At 64.2% G+C, this 11125-nt stretch overlaps 1 protein-coding gene across 4 annotated transcripts in view; it reads left to right on the top strand.

Annotated features, from left to right (window-relative positions):
• Nucleotides 1-11125, top strand: part of RBFOX3 (RNA binding protein, fox-1 homolog 3) — a 146141-nt gene that overhangs the window by 52603 nt on the left and 82413 nt on the right. For 3 of the 4 annotated variants that reach the window (XM_019542256.1, XM_019542257.1, XM_019542255.1), the window contains exon 3: nt 7838-7878. The exons of the other annotated variant lie outside the window; for it this stretch is intronic. The gene's annotated coding sequence lies outside the window, so the exon portion shown is untranslated. The remainder of the gene's footprint in view (nt 1-7837; nt 7879-11125) is intronic. 4 annotated transcript variants of the gene reach the window in all.

Below are 11125 nucleotides of genomic sequence, written 5' to 3'. Positions count from 1 at the left end.
ACCAAAGGGCCTCCCCCCACTTCGGAAATTTTGGGCTCGGGGGCCTTGCAGAAACACCCCCATCCTGCTGCCGCTCTCCAGGAGAAGCCGCGTGCTGCAGCCAGCATCGGGGCGGTCGTGCCCGAAAGGCAGACAGCCGGCCCTGGCTCTCCAAGGGGGGTCGGCATGCTCCGACTGGCACGTCTCCCCCGGCCCCTTCTGGCACGAGCTGCCCGCAGGGAGGCGAAGCCGCAGCGGCAGGTGTGTGCGGCCTGTCCTGTTGGCTTCCCCGTTCTCGTTACCTCCGTCCCTCGGCATTTCCCTGGTCCCTGCCCTGCGAGCTGGGCATGCCCCCGGGCAGGGAGTTTCCCGTCTGGATCCCAGGCCTGCTGTTCTGCGGTGCTAGCATCTCCCTGAAGTGGGGAAGGAGGTGGCTGTGATTAGCCTAACGAGTGCCAGATTAACAAGCAGGCTGGCTGCGCAGTGGGAATAGGCTGCCCTTGCTGAGGCACCGCGAGCAGGAGCCTGCTGTCGGGGCACGGGGCGCTCCGGCTCGCGGCTTCAGTCCTCAGTGCGGGTTTTGCTGCCCCAGCCACGGCTGCGTTTGCCCTGGGACCCCCGTTATGCTGACCCCCGCGATGTGCAGATGCATTTGGCGGCTCGTGTGCCCCTGCCCCCAAGCAGCTGCGGGGAGGCTCCCAGCTCCCGAGGGGGCTGCGTCTGGGGCTGGCACAGGCAGGTTAGGGCTCCTGGGGGCGGAGGGAGCCCAGCGCTATGCTGGTCCCCCTGTCTGTCTGTGGGAGAGCCGGCCAGCAAAGCTAAGGGGCTCTAATCAGCGCGGGGGCTGTCTCTGCCTTGGAGGGGCCTGAAGAGCTGCTTGACCTTGTGAACATCCTGGAGCCGGGGCTGTCCTGGACCTCCCAGCACGCACCCCCCGCTGCTTTGCGCCCAGGCTGGCCGGAGCAAACGCTGCTGCAGGCTGTGGTGCATGCACCTCCCTGCCTCTCGGTGGGGGTGCTTGGGGGCTGAGTGGTGACCCTTCAGCAGGTGGCCCTCAAGTTGCAATGGGGTTTCATGGGAGCAGGCTTTTGGGGGGTTTTTGCAAAAAAAAAAAAAAAAAATTCAAAGATACATACTTACAGAAATATAAAAGTATATCTGTCTGTCTTGCTATATATATATTGAAAGATAGACAGCTATATCTATATATAGAGAGATCTGTCTATAGATAGATGGAGCTAGATCTTTACCTCCAACACTGACAAGTGGCCTTTGTGGCTCACTTGGCAGATCAAAGCACACTAAAAACCCATTACACCGTCTGCACCGTGTATCTGCATGCCTGCACGCCCATCTCCATGCCCGTACCCCCACCCACTGCCCTCCTCGGAGGGCCTGCCCTTGGAAAGGTCTATGCCAGTCAAGGTCTGCCATTTCTTTCCCGTCATCCTTTTCTGTCTTCCCCAGGCTGCCCCTCCGAGGGGTCGGGCTCCACAAACTCATCGGCTCTCGTGGCACTGTTGGGGAGGCATCCCGCTGCCTTCAGGGAGCTCGTTCCCGCGGAGGATGTTCCTCCTCCGTGCAAATGGGCAGCTCCGAACGGCTCCCCGCAGCCTCCCCTGCCCCGCTGCCAGGCTGTTCAGCGCCCAGCGCCTGCCTCGTGCCTCTCCGCTGCCTGCCCTCGTGTGCATGGGTTTTGTTGCGAGGGTGGATTTCCCCTGCGGCCGGACGAGCAGGGTGTCCTACGGGTCACGAGTTCAGCCGCATCCTTCCTACCCCCCTTTAATGCTGGAAAGACAAATTCTCAAATGTGGCCTTGTAGGGTGTCCTGAATGGACAACCTGGTTTCCCATCGCTCTGGTCCCGGGCTCGGTGACATGAGGCCGATGGCTCTGGCCTGAGCCCTTGTCGGACCTCGCCAGTCGGCTTCAGAGGGGCCCTTGGTCGCAGGGGTGGGAGGCAGGGGCAAAGCGGTAGGGGTAAGACGCAGGGGCGGTGGTGCCGAGGGGCATTGCCGCGGTGTGCTGACGGTGTGGGGGTTCGGGAGTGGGCACGATGCAGGGCCAGGCTGAGGGGCCCTGCCAGGGCTTTGAGCAGGGGGAGGCAGGGCAGGGTTGTGGGGTACTGGGAGTTGCAATGGGGGCCCAGGGCTGCAGGGCAGGGTTGCAGGGCACGAGGGCCAGACTCCCTCCCTGCAGAGGAGGGCTGAGCTGCCTTGGCAGAGCAGAGTCGTGCCCAGAGCTGGACCGGGGGGACAGAGGACGGGGGCAAGGCGCTGTTCTTGCCCTCACAGGTAGTGCTGGGACTCCCGAGCGCCCAGGTCCGGCAGCCGTCGTGCCGTGGCAGGACCGGAGCAGCTCCGCAGAGCCCGCTTCCCCGCAGCCTCCCCCATGGCACCGGGAAGTCACTAGCTCTGGTTCAAAGTTTTCTTATCAGGGTGATTATTCTTCCTGGCCTGGCATCTGTTAAAGTGACAGCAGCCAGGGAGAGTGAAGGGATTGGAACAAATTTCTCATAAAAAGTAGCTAAGTTGATGAAACCATTACAGCGCCTGCATCCTGCACTCCATCATTGTGACACATCAGCGGGGAGGCAGCGGGCACGCGGGCGCACGCAGCTCTCCTCCGCCGGAGCAGGGCAGCCCTTTTCTCCCTGCCGCGGGCGCTCGTGCAGGGATCCCGACCCTTACTCCTCTAATGCTGCACTTGGGACCCTGCGCCCCGGCGCCCCCAGGCCCTGCCTGCTCGCGTGCAATGGTAGGGCCCCGCCAGCCCCCAGTGCATCTTCGTGATGAGCAGGGCACCATGAGAAGGGCTGACACACTCCCAGCGATGCACACAGCTGTCACGTTGCACGCGCCACCCGGCTCCGTGTCCCTGGTACCTGGGAGCAGGGGCCTTTTGATCCCAGCCCTGCTCTTGTGTCACCCTGTGCAGGTGCAGGGGGTGCCTGGTGGATGAGAGCCCTGGACGTGCCAGCGCGGGGCAACCGTGTATTTAGCAAGGAGCAAAACCGGCTGCAGATCCCTGGCGGAGCCCAGCCCCGGGGTTCGCACAGCCCAGCGGCCTGGTCGGAAACGCGGGTGGCTCTAGCAGCAAGGGATCACCAGCAAGGTGTTTCCCATCTCTTGGCAGTGGCTGAGCTGGGGGGTGGATCCACGTCCTCGCTCCCATGCCTTCGTGGTGACATGCGAAGGTGCCCCTGTTTGGTCCAAAGGGAGGTCTTAATTACTGCAGCTGCAAGACCGTGCTAGGCGGCACGGGAGGGAGGGAGCACCGATTTCTGGGGCGTTGCAGCTCGGCCCCGGCTTTGTGCCACGGGGTAGCAGCGTGCGTGAGGGCAGAGGGAGCATGTGCACGTAGACTGGGGGCAGGACCATGTGCCCGCCTTGCAGGGGCCTGCAGACGGCCTGCTCCTGGGGTCTGTGAGCAGAGTGGTTTTTTTTTTTTTTTTCTGTTTTTTTGCACCGGTCCTGGAAGCACTGCAATACCAGGTCAATGCATGGAGTGGAAGGAGCACGCTCCGGTTCCACCACCCAATACCAAAAAGAATCTGCTCAATATAGACCTCCTATGGAGGACATATCAGAGACAATTAATTACCCTGGGGAGCTCGCCTACGTGGTCACGCTGCTTCCCCTGCCAGGTAAGTGTGTGTCTGTGCAACGGGCTCTCCCAGGGCAGTGATGCAGAGTGGGGCTGGCCCCCGTGCCCACAGCCATCTCGTCTCGTCCAGAAACGCGAGGCTGGGAGGCAGCCCGGCGAGCACACGCCGTGGCCGCAGGGTAGGGGCAAGGGAAGCCTGGGCAAGCGGGGCGGAGGCCGCGAGGCTAAGTGCTGGATTTCCAGTGTAACCAGCTTTTATTAAAAATCAATGATGCGCTCGAGCGCTTCCACTCTGTCTCGCTGACAGCCTGGCCCGCGCAGCTCTTGTTATCGGCTTCTTCCCTCCGCTCCCCTCCTTCCCTTCCCCGTAAACGAACCAGCTCATCTCTGGCCCCATCAGAACCGAGATTTACAGCCAGCCTCCGCCGATTGCCTGTCTCGCTCTCCCTCGGCTTTATCCCCGTGATGTATCACGCCGGGCTCCTGCCGCGCAGCCCAGGGACGCTTCATCCGGCAGAGCCTCCACCTTGCCAGCCCGCGGCTCTGCAGGGGAGGCGCGAGCGCCGAAGTGCAGATCGTGGCAGGACGGAGGCGGGCGGGGATGGCGGCGCTGCGAGGGCAGGGCTCGGCGGTAGCTCTGATCTGGCGTTCGGGGCACCGGGGGCTGGTGCGGCGCCCCCCGGGCGAGGTCTAGGCTTCCGCCAGCCCCATCCAACCCCTTACGCACAGCGTGCAGTTTGGCCCATGCTCTCCCCTGCTTCCTTTCACCGCCGTCGGCTGCATCCTGCTCCCTCGGCTGGCGCGGGCTGCGGGCTCCTCGCGGCGGGCCCGTGTGCTTGCCAAGCGCCACGACCTGCCGCCGGCCGCTCCCAGGTTCGCTTCAGCGGCGCGTGAGCTCCGGGCCTGTGGCGGGAGGACCGTCCTTGCTGGTGCAGGGGTCAGTCTCGGACCCATCTAGGCTGATAGTCTCCAGAGACCACTTGAGCAAAACTGAGCCATAGACACTAGGGTCGCGGCCGCCTGGAGCTCTGCTGCCGTCTCCTTGCACGGCCTTACTCGCACGGGCCCCAGAGCCGCCCAAAAGCCTTGTGCTTGGGCATTGCCAAAGCCTGAGGTGCCGTCAGACGGGGGCTCCCCCAAGCCCCTGGCCAGGCCCTGTGCTCTTTCGCTTTTTGGCAGTGAAGAGGGGCGAGCTGGCGCGGCTGCACTCGCTCACACTCGGTGCACGGCGTAGGAGGGGGGAGCGGCCGCCCAGAGCACAGGAGATTGAGGCGGGTGCTGGCTGCGGGTGCTCCTGCCCCTCCGCCATCCTTCCTGCCCCGCGTTATTTAGTTAACAGGCCCTTTGTGTTCCTGGGAGCGCAGCGGGGAGTGCACGCCCGGGCCCGCGCCGCACGAGGAGGTAGGCAGGCAGGCAGCTGTCTGGTAAGGGGCCAGGGGTGTGCTGCAAAGGGATGGCTGGGGAAAGCGGGCAGCCAGCTGGGAGCTGACGGGGCAGCGCGGCATGGACTGAGTTCCCTGGGGTAGGCCAGAAGCCCCGGGCAGGCGGGAGGCCTGGCATGCCATGCCCTGCTGTGAGGGCGGCATCCTTGGCCAGGGCACGTCTTGGGACGGACAGGTAGGACGTGGGGAAGATGCTGCTGGTTTCTAAGCGGGGCGATGGGAGCAGGTGCCCTTCCTCCCCGGGAACAGCTTGAGCCCAGCCTGGTGTGCAGCTGCTGCAGGGACCGCGATGTGCCCCGGGGGATGTGGGCACCGCAGGGATGTCTGCAGCACTGCCTCGGCACCCGGGGGTGCCCCTCCGCACCAGCCAGAGCAGCGCGGGCACGGCGCGTGGGCCCGTGTCTTCAGGCACGTGTGAGGCACCATCGCTGCGGCATGCAGGTGATGTGGGGCTGTTTGCTGCCACCCCTATTCCTACATTCAAGGAGAGCCCCCAACCCCGGGGAATCCTCCTGGGCCTGGGATCTCCAAATGCCTCCCGGCGCCCGCGGGGCTGGGCACGAGCCGTCTGCCTGGCCTGGGGCACGCAGGATGCTCAGATGCATGCCAGGCCGCGTCGGCAGCCTGCGTGGGTTTGCGTGGTCGCAGGCTGGGGTGGGTGCTCTCCGGGCTCTCGGATGCATCTCGCGCGCAGTCAGGCAGCGCTTAACGAGGGCCCCCTCGGCTCTCGTGCGTTCCAGCCTCGTTATTTTAATGAGGCCGCCTGCTCCCCCAGGCGCCCCCGCCAAGCCCTGCGCCCTCCACCGCTGCGGCTCGAAAGCGTCTTGTCAGCGCGCTGCCGAATCCCGGGCGGGGCCGGCAGGCTGCGGAGCAGCGGGATGGCTGCACCTCCGCCCTGGCATCCTCTCCGGCCGCAGGAGCTGCAGGCACCGCGGTGGTGCGCTGCCCTGCCTCGGCCCCGGGAGCCGGGCGAGACCGTCGGAGGGTGCAGGGAGCCAGCTCCGGGCATGGCAGAGCAGACATGGAGCTGGGCCTGCGAGCTGCCCGGAGACCGGATTGCAATCGTCGTTGAAGGGCTGGGGGGGGCTCAGGCCCCTGTGCCCTCTCGCAGTCCCGGGCACCCCTGCGTGGCCTGCGGGCTGGGCCAGGCTCCGAGATGACAGGGGTTGACTTGGGGACGGGGCGTTTCTTCCCTCTGCGGGTAGCAAAGCAGCCCGGCGGGACGTGGCCACGGAGCTGTGTGTGACCTGCTGTCCCCCAGCTCTGCCAGGGCAGCGAGAGCGCCGCACCTTCCCTCGCTTGGCAAAGCCAACGTAATAAATCACAGCGTCGGCGCTGCGTCCCATCCGCCCTGGCAGGCTCGCAGGGCTGGCACCGCATCCTCGATGCCTGGGGCTTGGCTGAGTCGGAGCTGCACAGCCCAGCGCCCCCTCCCTCTCCTTCCTGCTGGGAGGGATCCCCCCGGTGTAGTGGACACAGAGCAGGGCTGGCGGTGCTGGGAGCCGTGACCAGCCCCACGCTGCTGTTGTGCTGCCCACGCCCTGCTCCCGGGAGGGGTGGGATTTGCCCTGGGGACACGGGGACCAACACCGGATGTGCTGGGCCCCCACGTGATCGGGACCCTCTTGGTCTGCTGATGCCCGCAGCGAACGGGGTCTGGGCAGGCGAGAGGTTGTGGTGAATGCGGCCTGCGCAGGGGCCACGTCCCTCGTCCCTCGTCTATGAGCTGGACGCAATGGCAAAGCACTGAGCTCGCCAGCGCCTGAGAGGCAGCCCACGGGGGGCCCATTTCCAGCTCCCTGTCTGGGGACTTTACAAGTCATTTCTCTGTGTATTGCCTCAGTTTCCCTCTCTGTAAAATGGGGCTAAGACCGAGAGTAGGGGACAGCCAGCATTTGCCATGTTGGAGGGGCTGATCCCCATAGGAATGGCAGGAGTCAGTGCCCCCATGTTTCTCCCCCTCGCCTGCTGCTTCAAAGGAAAAAGGTGTTTATTTGATATTGTTTGCTCCAGGCCCCTCTGCCCTCCTCTGCACGGGAGTCAGCGCGTTCACCGCGGGCCTCGCACACGGCTCCCACCCCGCGCTGACCTGTGCTTGGTCTGAGCCTCGCGCATGCGATGCCGTGACGGCCGCTTAGCCGAGGGGCCGCACACGGGCCCCACACGTCCCCCCTCGCAGACGCGGCCGGGCACCGTGGTGCCCACCCGAGGTGGCGGCTGTCGGTCCTTGTCTCCTGGCATCACCTTGTCCCTGTCAGTGGTTTCGAGCCGGCAGCCTCTGCTCTGCCGTGGCACGAGGGCTGCCACGATGAAAGCCTCTGCCAGCAGCCGAAGTGACAGAAGCCCCATTAACAGCAGCATATGCCTGGAAAGATGCAGGCACCGAGAGGGAGGATGATGGGGGCAGAGGGAGGGAGCGCGGCAGCCTGCAAGGAGGAGAGGGGGTGCAATGGCTGGTAATTACTCTGTTGCCATCGGGATGCCCCCTGCTAATTTATAGCATTAGTGGGATCGGGCCATGATCCTTCCTCCCAAGCCGAGGCAGGGCTATCCCCTGATGGAGGCAGCTGTAATTATCCCCACTTAATGGAGGGCTTGGGAAGTCTGTTTGTCTGCAGAGCGCGCGCAGCCGCTGGCGGTGATGGGGGGATGCTGTTATGGCTGGACCAGGCTCCTGCTGGTCGAGGGTGGGAGATTCCCACTCCCCCCGGCTTCCCTGGCCTGGGGGGCAGCTGTCCTCTGCAACCCTTTGCTGCTAAGGGAAGGGGGCTTGGGGTCCCAGCTCCAACCTGTCCTGTCTCTTTCCCCCAGGTCTGACTGGAGTGGGCTTGCTGCCTGGAGCCACACGACCGGTGAGTACCCCTGCTGCCCGCAGCCTCGTGCCTCGTCGCGGTCCCAGCCCAGTCGGCCCCGGCTGCGTTCCTCCGCGAGCGGGTCGCTGCACGGCCTCGGCCTGTGCAGGAAGAGGCCAGGGTGCAGAGCGGGTTCCCTTCACAGAGCAAGCTCTTGCAAGCAGGGAGCTCCCTCAAACCCTCCGCTCGGCTGCAGCACCTACCTCGCGGCCTCTGGGAGAACGGGTTTGGGCACCACGGCGGCTGCGCTGCACTTGGGTGTGGGGGCAGCGTTTCCAGCGGGGTTCACTCCAGGGGTTGTGCCCCTGGATGCTGAGAAAAAAATTGAAGCAACCGTCGCTGTCATTGGCCTCTGTTGCATTTAAGCCCAAAGGATGGGGAGTTCCCGTCCCCCAAGACAGCGACGTCTCTGCAGCCTGGGCGCATCGGTGCCTGGATCCAGGCTGCTTTCGTCCGGCGTCCCGAGCTATTAAGCTGCTGCGCTGGCAGCTCACGGCATGCCCCGCGTGGGTGACCACGTACGATAAGAATAGGCCGGACGGGGACGGTGTCTCTGTGCGTGGCACCGGCGAGACCGTTGCTTGGGTTCTGTGCCCACGCTTCAGGAAGCTTGGAAAGGGCTCAGAAAAGCCTGGAAAACCCCTCTTAGAAGGAGAGGCTTCAGCTCAGTCCGTTGTGCGGTGTACACGGGAGGGGCTGGAGGTGGCCTGGTCGCCGTCTGAAAGCGGCCGGGTGGCCAAGGGGAGCGTGACCGCAGAAGCGCACCGAGACCTGGGGCCTGGGAGGTGAAGCCTGGCAAGCTGGGACAGAAATAAGGCAATCCATTAATTCACCTCTGGAGCCACCAGCCTAAGACTGGGAGAAGAGGGCAGTGTAGGGTGACGGGTGAGGGGCTCTACGGGGGTGGGTCCTTCTGCCTTTCGTTTGCAACCAGCCGTCCCCTGCAGCACCCGCACATAGCAGAGTTCAGATCCTGGCAGGGGAGCTGCGCGTTGCAGGCAGCAATGCCACGGGGTGCTCTGCTCCCTCCGGGTGCATGGGGGTCTGTATGGGAACGGGGTGGGTATATGCACTGGAAACCTGCGTCGAGAGCGCAGCCAGGGTGGTGAACCGATGCCACGGGCTCTTGTCCCGATGGTGCCCCAGCAGCCTGTCTCCCTGGACGCCGCAGCGTTGAACTGTCATCTGAAAAGGGCTCTTGCAGCGGGTTTAGTACGTGGCGCGGCCTTGGAGTTGTGCGTCTCCGTGGCTCCAGGGTAGGTCTCTTCTTCTGCTCGGTGACACCTGCGCGAGTAGACCTCGGACACAGGGCGACCTTGCCATCTGCGCTTATTGATTTCCTTGCCGGCCGGCTCGGCACAGCCCGAGCAGATGGGCAGGGGCGCGGTAGGCTGGCACGGCAGCGTTGGGGACAGCGCGTTGGTTCCTGGCGCTCTCCATCTGGCCACCTCTGCCCGCATGAAGTCCACGTAAGCCAAGCCACTTACGTGCTGCTCCTCGCCGGCACCCTCCCTCCTGCCCCTGAGCAAGAGGGCGAGGGCAGGGCAGCCATCCCCTCTCCCCCCATCCCTCCCCGTGCAGCGCCGTGCCGCATGTGGGGTCTGAAGCTGCTTCCTCGATTTGGAGCCCCAAATGCCTCCCGCTGCCGGAAACCTGGTCCCTGCCTTGAAGAGCAGATACGAAGGGGGCACCGTGAGCAAGGGGCGAGGGTGGGGACAGAGCAGTGGCATAAGCGCCCCAAAGACCCGCGTCGTTCCTGGCTGGCGCTGCTCCCTCCGGGCCCCTTCTGCCGCAGACCGGGGGGGCGGGTGGGAAAAGGGGCGCGAGGAGGCGGTGCGGGACGGGCAGGGTTAACGCCGAGACATCTCTTCGTCCCCGGTGGCGTAAACACGACAGCGTGAGCGCTTGCCCTCGTTTGCATATTGAAATATATCCTACAGGGGGTTCGTTTAGAAAGTTCGGTGTTTTCATCCATCTTCCTATAGAAGGGAGGAAATGATTCATAATTAAAAAGTAATAATAATATGGAATGAAGGGGCCCAGCTGTATAAGACCCGGCGCGGAGGGGGGAGCGCGGGGGAGCTATTTTTAATGGTTTCCACAGCAACAGCCACTTTGTTTACTGCGATTTTCCTCCCGCGCCGCGAGGCTGCACCGCCGCGCCTGCAAGGGAAGGGCCCGCTTCTCGCCGGAGGGGCTCGGGAGCCGGGGGAAGGTGCCCGGAAGACGAGGGCGTTGGATGGGGCTGCTGAAGTGATGGCTGGTGCCCAGGAAACAGACTGGCTGAAAGCACCACTGAAAGGCAGGCATCTGCTGTGCAATCTGCCCCGGCGCAGCTCTGCCAGGGCCCCCACCCAGGCCTGGTGTGCCCCCACCGTCGCCTAGCTCTCTGCTAACGACGGCGAGGTGGGTAGTAGCGGCAAAGGGCTCCCCTAAGTTTGCCTGCCTTTGCATTGGGACTGGCTGGCACCGTGGTGCGGAGCCCCTCCGCGCATGCAGCTATTGCTTGGCACGTGCTGCTCGTGTCCACGGGGCACGTTTGCCAGAGCGTCAGATGGCAATCTCCCGGTAGCTGCCCCACCGGGGCGGTGGGGTCTGCCCGCGTCGGAAGGAATCGGGGCGGGTGATAACCTTCAGGAGGGCAGTTTGCAGCCGGACTGATGACTGCGGTCCAGTCGTGGCTGGTAAAACAGCTGTCCCGCATCTGGCTCGTGTGCCACGAGACATGCATCGTCCTGCATTGTACTTGCATGGGTAGCGTTGGCTTTGGAAACCTGGTCCCTAGGAAGTGCTTTCCTGGCGGCTGCCCGGGCGGTCCCTGCCAGGCCTGAGTGTTGGGCCCTGGGACTGCCTGGGGGCTTTACATCCGGATCAGGTCTGTGCCCGCTGGGGACCGTTCTCACCCCCAGGTTGCCGTCACGTGCTGGGTTTCTTGGCCCAGGGTACGGGGCTGGTTCCTTTAAGGGGATGCCCAGGCTTGACCCTTGCCCGCACTGTGCAGTAACCCCAGTGCTACGTGCTGTGTCTGACCGACAGTGGGGCTGGGAGAGGAAGGGCCTTGCCCCGCCGGCATTACAAACCAGGGAAGTGAGCTGGCCCTGCCACGAATGGGTAAGGGGGGCTAGCTCACCTCCCTGGCTGGTAATGGCTCGCGGAGGCATCTTATTACACGTGCAGGCTAGAGGGGATGTTTGTTAATTAATTGCACTTGTGCAGGACTGGGACTATATCAGCCTTTGTGTAATCC

This window comes from Crocodylus porosus, unplaced genomic scaffold, assembly GCF_001723895.1.
Source record: "Crocodylus porosus isolate Cpor-Errol unplaced genomic scaffold, CroPor_comp1, whole genome shotgun sequence".
Lineage (NCBI taxonomy): Eukaryota > Metazoa > Chordata > Crocodylia > Crocodylidae > Crocodylus > Crocodylus porosus.
The sequence above is the reverse complement of the archived record's forward strand: the minus strand, read 5'-3'. Positions and strand labels throughout refer to the sequence as shown.